Source organism: Pseudophryne corroboree, chromosome 1 (assembly GCF_028390025.1).
Source record: "Pseudophryne corroboree isolate aPseCor3 chromosome 1, aPseCor3.hap2, whole genome shotgun sequence".
Taxonomy (NCBI): Eukaryota; Metazoa; Chordata; class Amphibia; order Anura; family Myobatrachidae; genus Pseudophryne; species Pseudophryne corroboree.
Window position 1 is genome coordinate 641,607,771 of NC_086444.1, and position 13,291 is coordinate 641,621,061.

Sequence of the window (13,291 nt, forward strand, 5' to 3'; positions counted from 1 at the left end):
GATCCTGAAGGAAAAAGGCATTCCGGATGAAGTCATCCCTACCCTGATCAAAGCCAGGAAGGATGTAACTGTGCAACATTATCACCTTATTTGGCGTAAATATGTTGCGTGGTGTGAGGCCAGGAAGGCCCCTACAGAGGAATTTCAACTGGGTCGTTTCCTGCATTTCCTGCAAACAGGACTTTCTATGGGCCTAAAATTAGGGTCCATTAAGGTTCAAATTTCGGCCCTGTCGATATTCTTCCAGAAAGAACTAGCTTCAGTTCCTGAAGTACAGACGTTTGTCAAGGGGGTACTGCATATACAGCCTCCTTTTGTGCCTCCAGTGGCACCTTGGGATCTCAATGTAGTTTTGGGGTTCCTAAAATCACATTGGTTTGAACCACTCACCACTGTGGACTTAAAATATCTCACATGGAAAGTGGTAATGCTGTTAGCCCTGGCTTCAGCCAGGCGTGTCTCAGAATTGGCGGCTTTATCCTATAAAAGCCCTTACCTAATTTTTGCATACGGACAGGGCAGAATTGAGGACTCGTCCTCAATTTCTCCCTAAGGTGGTTTCAGCGTTTCACTTAAACCAGCCTATTGTGGTACCTGCGGCTACTATGGACTTGGAGGATTCCAAGTTACTGGACGTAGTCAGGGCCCTGAAAATATATGTTTCCAGGACGGCTGGAGTCAGAAAATCTGACTCGCTGTTTATCCTGTATGCACCCAACAAGCTGGGTGCTCCTGCTTCTAAGCAGACTATTGCTCGTTGGATTTGTAGTACAATTCAGCTTGCACATTCTGTGGCAGGCTTGCCACAGCCAAAATCTGTAAAAGCCCATTCCACAAGGAAGGTGGGCTCATCTTGGGCGGCTGCCCGAGGGGTCTCGGCTTTACAACTTTGCCGAGCAGCTACTTGGTCAGGGGCAAACACGTTTGCTAAATTCTACAAATTTGATACCCTGGCTGAGGAGGACCTGGAGTTCTCTCATTCGGTGCTGCAGAGTCATCCGCACTCTCCCGCCCGTTTGGGAGCTTTGGTATAATCCCCATGGTCCTTTCGGAGTCCCCAGCATCCACTTAGGACGTTAGAGAAAATAAGAATTTACTTACCGATAATTATATTTCTCATAGTCCGTAGTGGATGCTGGGCGCCCATCCCAAGTGCGGATTGTCTGCAATACTTGTACATAGTTATTGTTACAAAAATCGGGTTATTATTGTTGTGAGCCATCTTTCAGAGGCTCCTCTGTTATCATACTGTTAACTGGGTTGAGATCACAAGTTGTACGGTGTGATTGGTGTGGCTGGTATGAGTCTTACCCGGGATTCAAAATCCTTCCTTATTGTGTACGCTCGTCCGGGCACAGTATCCTAACTGAGGCTTGGAGGAGGGTCATAGGGGGAGGAGCCAGTGCACACCAGGTAGTCCTAAAGCTTTTACTTTTGTGCCCAGTCTCCTGCGGAGCCGCTATTCCCCATGGTCCTTTCGGAGTCCCCAGCATCCACTACGGACTATGAGAAATAGAATTATCGGTAAGTAAATTCTTATTTTTTCCTGTTGTGACACAAGAACTAAGGAAATTACGTTGTCTTGACATAATTTCTGTATTGCGTTCAGCACTTTTGCTCTGTCCTGAACAGAAGCTGGTAAGGCTGATTTGAAAAATCGGCATGGGGGAAGGTCCTGAAATTCCAATTTGTACCCTTGGGATACTATCTGAAATACCCAAGGATCCAGAGCAGAGTGAACCCAGACCTGGCTGAAAGACAGTAGACTTGCCCTCACCCGATCGTACTCCCGCAGGGGAGCCCCAGCATCATGCTGAGGTTTTAGCAGAAGTAGCTGTTGACTTCTGCTCCTGCGAGCCTGATGGTGTTGTCGATTTTTTACCTCTTCCTTGACCTCTTCCTGCGAAGAAGGGGGTACCCTTTGCCTTTTTGGACTTGTTGGGCCGAAAGGATTGCATCATATGAGAATGAAATCCTTTCCTAGGTGGAGCAGCTGCGGAAGGCAGAATTGCTGATTTGCCTGATGTAGTTGTTGAAATCATGGCATCCAGCTTGTCTCCAAAGAGGGCTTCTCCATTGTAAGGAATTCCGCATCAGCATTCCATTGGCGGATCCACAGTGCCCTGCGGGCTGAAATCGCCATAGTGGAGGATCTTGAACTCAGCAACCCAATATCCTTCATAGCTTCAACTAAGTAACCTGCAGCATCTTTGATATGGCCGAGAGTTAGGACTATTTCATCCCTGTCAACTGTGTCTACGTTAACAAGCAAGTTGTCAGACCATTTTTCCACAACGTTACCTACCCACGCACAAGCAATGGTGGGCCTGAGCACCGTTCCGTTAGAAGTATATATGGATTTTAGGGTTGTTTCTAATGTACGGTCAGCTGGATCTTTTTAGGAGGCTGAACCAGGGGCAGGCAAAACTATTTTCTTAGACAGCCGAGAAACTGAGGTGTCTATCAATGGGGGTGTCTCCCATTTGTGCCTGTCTTTCCTTAGGGAAAGGGTACGCTACACGTATCCTTCTGGGAAGGGTAAATTTCTTCTCTGGGTTAGCCCAGGATTCTTCAAAGAGCGCATTCAAATCCTTTGAAGGAGGAAAAGTCACACCTGCTTTTTATTTAATTTAAAATAATCCTTTTCCTCAGGGACCAGTGTTGTTTCAGGAAACTCTAACACTTCCTTTATAGCAACTATCATACATTGTATGCTTTTGGCTAATTTGGGGTCTACCCCTCTCAAATCCCAGTGTCGACGTCAGAGTCGGAATCTGTGTCTCCTTGCATTATCTGGGCCAGAGACCCAGATAATGGGGATTCCATTATTAGGAAGACAGATAGGGCAATATGCTACCGGGACCGTGATTGCCGTACGGTCTGTTGTCTCCCGGGTGTGGCACATCGCGGACCGGGTCGACAGATTGTTGGGAGGGGCTGGGCATGATCCGGCGGTCTTGGTGCATGTTGGCACCAACGACAAAGTTAGTGGAAGGTGGGATGTCCTTAAGAAAGACTATAGGGAATTAGGCAAGAAACTTAAGGCAAGGACATCTAAGGTAATATTCTCTGAATTATTACCCGTGCCACGCGCTAGCCCAGGGAGACAGAGGGAGATTAGGGAGGTAAATGTGTGGCTTAGGGATTGGTGCAGGAAAGAAGGGTTTGTGTTCCTAGAATACTGGGCGGACTTCTTAGTCAGGCGCCATCTTTTTTGTCGTGATGGATTGCACCTGAATGAGGAGGGGGCAGCGGTGCTGGGGGGGAAGGATGGTTAGAAGGTTGGAGGAGATTTTAAACTAGGTGCCTGGGGGGGAGGGTTTAGCAAGAAATTACGGGTCATTCAGTAAGAATAGCAGGGGTGGTGTTAGTGAACAAAACGGGGGAGGAGTAGGGGGGAGGAATAGAGCAGACGGCAAGGGTAGTAATATGGGAACTAAAAAGGGTTTTAGAATAACAGTATCCAACGACGATAATGGGTCTTCTTTACTGCATAAGTATTACGATGTCCCTACCATAAGTAGAAATACATATCTCAATTGTATGTATGTAAATGCTAGAAGCCTTACAGGTAAAAAGGGGGAACTAGAAATCCTCGCAGCAAGCAGGGAATATGATATTATAGGCATTACTGAAACATGGTGGGACGAATCTCACGATTGGACAGTCAATCTAGAGGGTTACACGCTGTACAGGAGAGACAGACTAAATAAACGGGGTGGAGGGGTATGTCTTTATGTAAAGCCATTTCTAAAACCTGTTATACGGGAAGATATTCAAGAAGGGACTGTAAATACTATTGAGACGTTATGGGTAGAAATTGCATGCGGGGGTAAAGGAATAAAGAAGTTATTATTCGGGTTATGCTATAGGCCACCTGGTATTAATGTGTCTGACGAGAAATTGTTACTGAACCAAATTGAAAATGCAGCAGGAGTAGGAGACATAGTAGTGATGGGAGACTTTAACTATCCCGAGATAAACTGGAAAATCAATTCATGTGATACTACTAGGTGCAATATGTTTTTAAACATGCTAAATGATAATTACAGTACTTAGTTCAATTAATCGAGGAACCAACTAGGTACAATGCAATCTTAGACCTGGTATTAACTAACAAACTAAATTTATTCCCACCAGCAGCAAAAAAAGGAATAAAAATCCCAAACCAATGTGGTTTAACAAAATTATAAAGGAATTAATGGACAAAAAAGACGAGTATTTAAAAAATACAAATCTGAGGGGGATGCGGAGTCATTTCAACACTATAAGGACTATAACAAAATAGGCAAAAAAAGAATAAGAGCTGCTAAAGTAGAAACTGCAAGACTAGTAGCAAAGGAAAGCAAAGCGAATCCCAAATTTTTTTTTAAGTACATCAACAGTAAGAGACTAAAGAAGGAGAGTATAGACCCTTTAAAGGACAAGAGGGGAGCCCTAATCAAAAATGATAATGACATAGCAAACAAACTAAACTAAACTAAAGTTTTTTTTCAACGGTATTTACCAGAGAGGACCAAATGCTGGGTCTAACACAAAATCTCAACACAGATAATGCCCCACTGCTAAATGCTTATTTGTGTGAGGAGGTAGTCTGTGACCGATTAAAAAAGTTAAAGATTAATAAGTCACCTGGTCCCAATGGAATTCACCCAAGGGTTCTTATGGAGCTGCACGCTGAACTAGCAAGACCTCTATTTTTGATCTTCATGGATTCGGTTAAATCGGGTATGGTTCCCAAGGACTGGCGTATAGCGGAGGTAGTGCCGATATTTAAAAAGGGGAGCAAAGATGAACCAGGTAATTATAGACCAGTTAGTCTTATATCTATAGTGGGGAAAGTATTGGAAGGTATTCTAAGGGACAGTATTCAAAAGTTCCTTGAAGCAAATAAGGTAATTAAAAGGAACCAACTTGGATTTGTGAAGGACAGATCATGTCAGACCAACTTACTTGGCTTTTATGAAACAGTAAGTGCGAACCTGGATCAGGGTAAGGAGGTGGATATAATCTTTTTAGACTTTGCCAAAGCTTTCGACACTGTACCACACATGCGTCTTATCTATAAGCTACAAGAAATAGGGCTAGGGAGCACAATATGCACTTGGGTCAGTAATTGGTTAGATAATAGGGAGCAGCGCATTGTGGTCAATGGATCATTTTCAAATTGGACCAAAGTACTAAGTGGTGTGCCACAAGGGTCTGTACTTGGACCACTTTTGTTCAACATTTTCATCAACGACCTAACAGTAGGTCTAGGGAGCATGGTGTCAATTTTCGCAGACGATACCAAATTGTGTAAGGTTATAAATACGGAGGGGGATGCTGAGTCTCTTCAGAGCGACTTAACTAAACTGGAAGCATGGGCAGCAAAATGGAGAATGAGATTCAACACAGACAAATGTAAGGTAATGCACTGTGCGGGCAAGACCAAAAATTACACCTACATACTAAATGGGGTAACATTATTCCCTGCCTGAGAGATTAGTAACTGCGTACTCAGTCAACACCTTTAAGAATGGGTTAGATAAATTCCTATTGGATAAAGATATTCAGGGTTATGGTGCGTAGGCACGCATTATAGTTAATTTAACTAGTCCTAACATAAAAATAACTAGTCCTATAATAAGACTGCATAGGAAACAACAAATAGGTTGAACTCGATGGACAATTGTCTTTTTTCAACCTTAGTTACTATGTTACTATGTTACCTTTTCTGAGAACTGGATGGGACCCGAGTGGATGATATGGAGGGGTCAGTAAACAGTGCATCCTCCACAGACTGCCTCCAATATTTAGTCTGTTGTTCAGAATCAGAGAATTTCTTTGCAAGCATTGACATATTCTTTTGCAACATTCTCACCCACTCCGGCTCCTTCTGAGAGGGAAGGGCCACCACATTATCCTCTTGTGTATCTAAAATGGGTTCTTCCTGGGAAGAACCCTCCCCAATGTCTGACATGTTACACACTTGTACACACACACACACACACACACACACACAAACACACACACACACCCCTATCACACAGAGGAGCTATTGGGGACAGACCCACACTAAAGTCTGTCAGAGAGACACAGAGGTATCTGCCAGTCCACACACTGCGCCTTATTGTGAATTGTGGAAATATTACCCACTTACAGCGCATATACCAATAATAGGCCCACAGACCTAATTATAATGAACACTCTCTGCCCCTTCTATAACACCCTGTACTTGTATCAGCGTTGTCATGAGGAGAAACAGCGTTCAGAAGCTTCACACTGGAGTTTCTGTCAGGAGAAAATGGCACCCAGTGAGTGTTCTGGCAAGTCTGAGGAGAAGCCCCGCCCTTCAGCCTCAGCAATGTAATATTTATACTGGCTGGGGATGGCACATCAGCGGCTGTACATGTATGTGCCCTTTTTGCCAGTGAGAGTAAGGTTTTAAAACATGCCCCCAGAGCGCACCCCCCCCCCCCCGCACTCTGCACCCTTGTGCTGAGAGACATGGCGCGCGCTGCGCGTGTACCTGTATGCCACCAATGATGACCGGAGGATCCCCTCTCTGCAGGACTCCGGTAGGCTTGGGCTGTGTTCAGTACCCTCCAGGAGCTAATGGTGTCCTGTCAGCGGAAGCAGAACCATTAACTAATTGAGAGGTTGGTTCCTACTTCCACCCTTAAGTCCCACGAAGCAGGGAAGCTGTTGCCAGCAGCTTCCCTGTAAAATAAAAAACCTAAGAAAGTCTTTTTCTGTAGAGCTCCACTAGTGTGCATCCAGTCTCCTGGGTACATTTTCTAAACTGAGGTCTGGAGGAGGGGCATAGAGAGAGGAGCCAGTTCACACTGTTGAAAAGTCTTAAAGTGCCGAAGGCTCCTGCGGAACCGTCTATACCCCATGGTACTAAAATGGACCCCAGCATACTCTAGGACGTAAGAGAAAACGAGTTTTATGGTAAGAACTTACCTTTGTTAAAACTCTTTCTGCGAGGTACACTGTGCTCCACAAGGAATGGACAATGGGGTGTAGAGTAGGATCTTGATCCGAGGTACCAACAGGCTAAAAGCTTTGACCTTCTTCCCAGAATGCATAGCGCCGCCTCCTATATCACCCCGCCTCCCTGCACAGGATCTCAGTTTTTAGTTAACCAGTCCAATGCAGTAGCAGGAAAAGAGACGACAACGGTTAGTAGCCACAACACCGCATTCTCACGACAGGAGACGTGTCAGCGGCTAATGCCATACCAACCCAAAGAAGCTAAGTGCGTCAGGGTGGGCGCCTTGTGGAGCCCAGTGTACCTCGCAGAAAGAGTTTTAACAAAGGTAAGTTCTTACCATAAAACTCGTTTTCTGCTGCGGGGTACACTGGGCTCCACAAGGAATGGACAATGGGGACGTCCTAAAGCAGTTCCTTATGGGAGGGGACGCACTAAAGCGGGCACAAGAACCCGGCGTCCAAAGGAAGCATCCTGGGAAGCGGCAGTATCGAAGGCATAGAACCTTATGAACGTGTTCACAGAGGACCACGTAGCCGCCTTACACAATTGTTCAAGGGTCGCACCACGTTGGTCCGCCCAAGCAGGTCCAACAGACCGAGTAGAATGGGCCTTAATGTGATCAGGAGCAGAGAGACCAGCCTTCACATAAGCATGTGCAATCACCATTCTAATCCATCTGGCCAAAGTTTGCGTGTGAGCAGGCCAGCCCCGTTTGTGAAACCCAAACACAACAAAAAGAGAATCAGATTTCCTAAGAGGAGCAGTTCTCTTCCCATAGATACGGAGAGCCCGTACCACATCCAAAGACCGCTCTTTGGGAGACAGATCAGGAGAAACAAGTGCCGGAACTACAATCTCCTGATTAAGGTGGAACGAAGAAACCACCTTAGGTAGATAGCCGGGACGAGTCCTAAAACCGCCCGGTCACGGTGAAATATCAGATATGGGGAACTACAGGACAAGGCACCCAAATCCGACACTCTTCTAGCTGAAGCAATAGCCAGCAGAAACACCACCTTAAGGGAAAGCCACTTAAGGTAAGCTGAACCAAGAGGTTCAAACGGAGACTCTTGTAACGCCTCCAAAACCACCGACAAGTCCCAAGGAGCCACAGGCGGGACATAGAGAGGTTGGATATGCAACACACCCTGAGTAAAGGTATGCACATCAGGTAAGGTCGCAATTTTTCTCTGAAACCACACAGACAAGGCAGATATTTGAACCTTGAGGGAGGCCAGACGCAGGCCTAAGTCCAGGCCCTGCTGAAGAAAAGCCAACAACTTGGCTATACTAAACTTGGAAGCTTCATAATCATTAGAAGCGCACCAAACAAAGTAAGAATGCCAGACCCTATAGTAAATCCGAGCCTAAGCCGGTTTCCGGGCCCGCAACATAGTTTGAATGACCGCCTCAGAAAACCCTTTAGCCCTTAAGACGGAAGCTTCAAGAGCCACGCCGTCAGAGACAGCCGGGCTAGGTCCTGGTAGACACAGGGGCGCTGAACGAGGAGGTCTGGGCGTTGTGGAAGTAGAATTGGACGCTCTGACGATAGGCCTTGCAGGTCTTAGAACCAGTGCTGTCTGGGCCATGCTGGAGCTATGAGAAGCAGAATTCCTTTTTCTTGCTTGAACTTCCGAATTACCCTGGGCAGGAGTGACACCGGAGGGAACACGTACGGCAGCCGAAACCTCCACGGTGCCGCCAGTGCATCCACAAATGCTGCTTGAGGATCCCTTGTCCTTGCTCCGAAGACCGGAACCTTGTGATTGTGTCGAGACACCATCAGATCTACGTCTGGAAGGCCCCACCTTTCCACTAGGAGTTGAAACACTTCTGGATGGAGGCACCACTCGCCGGCATGCACGTCCTGACAACTGAGAAAGTCCGCTTCCCAATTCAGGACTCCCGTAATGAATATTGCCGATATGGCCGGTAGATGGCGTTCTGCCCTGTAGTATCCTTGAGACTTCCTTCATTGCTAGGCGGCTTCGAGTGCCGCCTTGATGATTTATGTAAGCCACTGTGGTGGCGTTGTCTGACTGTACTTGAACAGGACGGTTCTGAATTAAATGCTGGGCTAGGTTCAAGGCATTGAAGACCGCCCGCAACTCCAGAATATTGATCGAGAGGAGGGACTTCTCCTTGGTCCACCGCCCCTGAAGGGAGTGTTGCTCCAGCACCGCGCCCCAACCTCTTAGACTGGCATCTGTCGTCAATAGGACCCAGTCGGATATCCAGAACGGACGGCCCCTGCACAGTTGTTGGTCCCGGAGCCACCAGAGCAGCAACAGACGGATCTCCGGAGTCAATTAGATCATTTGAGACCTGATTCGGTGAGGCAGGCCGTCCCATTTGGCTAGAATCAGCCTCTGGAGAGGGCGAGAGTGAAATTGAGCATACTCCACCATGTCGAATGCTGACACCATGAGACCTGCATCGCCGAATGTATCGACACTTGCGGACGAGATAGGAAGCAACGAATCCTGTCCTGAAGTTTCAGGACTTTCTCCTGAGACAGGAACAACTGCTGGTTGTGAGTGTCCAATAGTGCTCCCAGATGCACCATGCTCTGAGCAGGGATCAGGGATGACTTCTTCCAGTTGATGAGCCACCCATGGGCTTGCAGAAACCGGACCGTCACATCTAGATGACGCAGGAGAAGTTCTGGGGAATTTGCCAGGATTAACAAGTCATCCAAAATCGGCAGTATCCTGACTCCTTGACGGCGGAGTACCACCGTCATCACCGCCATGATTTTTGTAAAGACTCGCGGAGCCGTTGTTAAACCAAAAGGTAACGCCCGAAACTGGTAATGGCAGTTGCCAATCGCAGATCTCAGGTATTGCTGATGAGACACTGCTATAGGAATATGCAGGTAAGCATCCTGTATATCCAGGGAGACCATGAAGTCCCCAGGTTCCAAGGCCAGAACTATAGAGCGAAGGGTTTCCATCCAGAACTTGGAAACCTTCACAAACCTGTTCAATGCCTTGAGGTTGAGAATGGGCCGGGAGGACCCATTCGGTTTCGGGACTAGAAACAGCGGAGAATAGTACCCCCGGCTCCTCTGCGCAAGAGGCACCTGTACTACGACTCCTGTATCTAGGAGGGTCTGTACCACCGAATGTAGAGTGTTTGCCTTTGTCTTGTCCAACGGGACATCTGTCTGGCAAAATCGATGAGGGGGTCGGTTTTTGAAGGCTATGGCGTAACCTCGAGTGACGACTTCCCGTACCCAGGCATCTGAAGTGGTCTTCAACCATTCCTGGGTATACCCTAGAAGCCGGCCCCCCACCCTGGGATCCCCCAGAGGGAGGCCCGCCCCGTCATGCAGCAGGCTTATCTGTCTTGGAAGCTAGCTGACGGGCCGCCCAGGCTCTTTTGGGCTTAGGCTTACCAGGCTTGGAAGTGCTGGCCTGCTTGTTGTACGCCTGACCTTTTGCTTTACCTGAAGGACGAAAGGGGCGAAAGGAAGTACCTTTAGCCTTCGACACAGAAGGAGCAGTACTTGGCCGACAGGCAGTTTTGCCAGTAGCCAAGTCAGCCACCATCTTATTTAAATCCTCCCCAAACAGAATATCTCCCTTAAAAGGGAGTACCTCCAGGGTTTTTCTAGAGTCCAGATCCACAGACCAGGATCTCAGCCACAATATCCGGTGAGCCAGGACTGACCTAGTAGAGGCCTTGGCTGCCAGGATACCGGCATCAGAAGCCGCCTCTTTAATATAACGAGAAGCTGTGACAATATAAGACAAGCATTGTCTAGCATGGTCAGAGGAGATTTCAGCATCTAACTCCAGGGCCCATGCTTCAATGGCCTCTGCAGCCCAAGTAGCTGCAATAGTGGGCCTTTGTGCAGCACCCGTGAGGGTGTAAACCACTTTCAAACAACCCTCCACACGTTTATCCGTAGGCTGTTTTAGAGACGTGACGGTGGTGACCGGTAGAGCTGAGGAAACTACCATCCTAGCCACATGTGAGTCCACTGGAGGAGGCGTTTCCCAATTCTTAGACAGCTCCGGCGCGAGGGGATAGCGAGCCAGCATCTTCTTTTGAGGCACAAACTTCGTACCCGAGTTTTCCCAGGGTTCCTGACCTATATCAATTAGGTGGTCAGAGTGAGGTAAAACTTGTTTAATCACCTTCTGACGCTTGAACCTATCTGGTTTCTTTGAAGGAACGGATGGCTCGGGATTATCCGTAATCTGTAAAATTAACTTAACAGCCTCCAAAAGATCAGGAACATCCACATGTGAACCACCCTCCCCATCAGCCGTATCCGAGTCAGAACCTGTGGGGTCAGTGTAAGTGCCGTCTTCATCCGACGAGATGTCAGTGACAGCAGTGGATTGTGAGGAGACAAGCACTCGCTTAGAGGACCCCTTGGACGTAGGCGAGCGACGGTCAGACTTTTTAGTAGTCAGGGACTGGTTCAACTTCTTTATTTCAGCAGTTAAATCGTCCGCCCACGGCGGGTTAGCTGCGGGTTCCACAAACGGTTGCACCGGCATTGGGGGTTCCATAGGGGGTGTTAGTTTATTAACTAGCATATGCAGAAGCGTGGAAAAAGCGGCCCACGGCGGGTCATTATTTGCCCCCGTTGCCACCGTCCCACTGGGGGGCAAGGAGCCCCCAGAACCAGAGCCCAAAGCTGCTATATTCTCCTCCTAGGTATCTGCGGCTTCAGCAACACCGGCAGTGTGTTCAGCCCCAGAACCGTTACCCTCAGAAGCAGACATGATATAACTTGCAGTATCAGGTAACAAAGTACAATTTGTCAGCAGCACAATACCTCTAGCCCAAACCCCTGCGCAGTGTAGTCAGCACCAGCAGAGATAAAGGAGAGATATAGTGACTAAATCACAGAGAAAAATATGTAATACAGTATATCTTTGTGAAAATCCTATATTAGATAAAACCTGACGCACCAAGCCCCCTCAGGTTATAGAATATAGGGATAGCAGGTTGAGTGAAAGACACGAAATGGACACCACTCAGCTATCAAATGCACACACAAATAGTCACAGTCTGTACAATGCAGAGGTTATTACTAACAATAATACTGCACTGGAATAGCTTACACAGCTCTATAACAATAGATATAACAGTACACAGTAAGAACTGGATGTATATCACAGGGTAATTGTACTAGTAAACCCTGACTAAGTGCACTCTTTCTTAACTAACACTGACTAAAAAAGGCAGGTAGAATAATTAAGTGTCTTGTAAAGTCACAGCACTGACAACCAGGCGGCTTTACATAGGAGGATTTGCCCAAGCATTTCCAGGAACAGTGAGCTGAGGGATAATGGCGACGCAGACACTGCCAGGGAGTGAGGGAGAGACAGATATGCAGCTCCAGGGCGGGAACATTTGCAGAAAATGGCGCCCTGGGGCTGGGGGAGGGGCTTCAGGTCCAAGCTCTATCCCCCTGCTGGCAAAACCACCGGGTACTGCGGGCTCTAATAAAACGGTTTATAGAGAAAACCTGACCTGTCCCATGCCCTGGTGATCTAGTGGGATCGCCTGTACTGCCACAGTGTCCACCACCAGCGCGCGCGGCCCGCCTCCCACTGACCGCGCCGGATCACGATAAAGACCGGGTCCCGCAAGCGGGACCCACTTACCACCTCCCAAAGCATGGCCACGTGATCCCGGAGAGCCCCTGTCATGTTTGCATGACAAGAAGAAAACCGGAGCCTCCTGCTGTAGTTACCCGGCAACCAGGGCTCGGGAGTGTACAGCGCCGCTGGGGAGAGCCGGAGCTGCAGCTGTGAATGTCCACTGACATGTAACACTGCTGCTGCCCTTGAAGTCTTCACTTTTTTCCTCAGAAAAAAAGCTCTACTTAGGGCTGCCTGGAGCAGCCCCTCTGTTAAGTGCCTGCTTACTGCAGCACCAACTACAAAACTGAGATCCTGTGCAGGGAGGCGGGGTGATATAGGAGGCGGCGCTATGCATTCTTGGAAGAAGGCCATAGCTTTTAGCCTGTTGGTGCCTCGGATCAAGATCCTACCCTACACCCCATTGTCCATTCCTTGTGGAGCCCAGTGTACCCCGCAGCAGAAAACCTGCTAGCGAGCGAACAACTCAGAATGACCCCCATTGTTTGCTGTGTACACACTAGAACGATTTGAATGATCTGAACAATTTGATCATTCACAACCGTCGTTATCGCTCATATCTTTGGAAAATACTGTATCTTCTAGTGTGTATGGGCCTGTAGATAGACAGACAGATATAGATGTACAGTAGATAGATAAGTGTGCCATGAGGTTTACATTTTGTTTACTTTAAATTACATACTGGCTT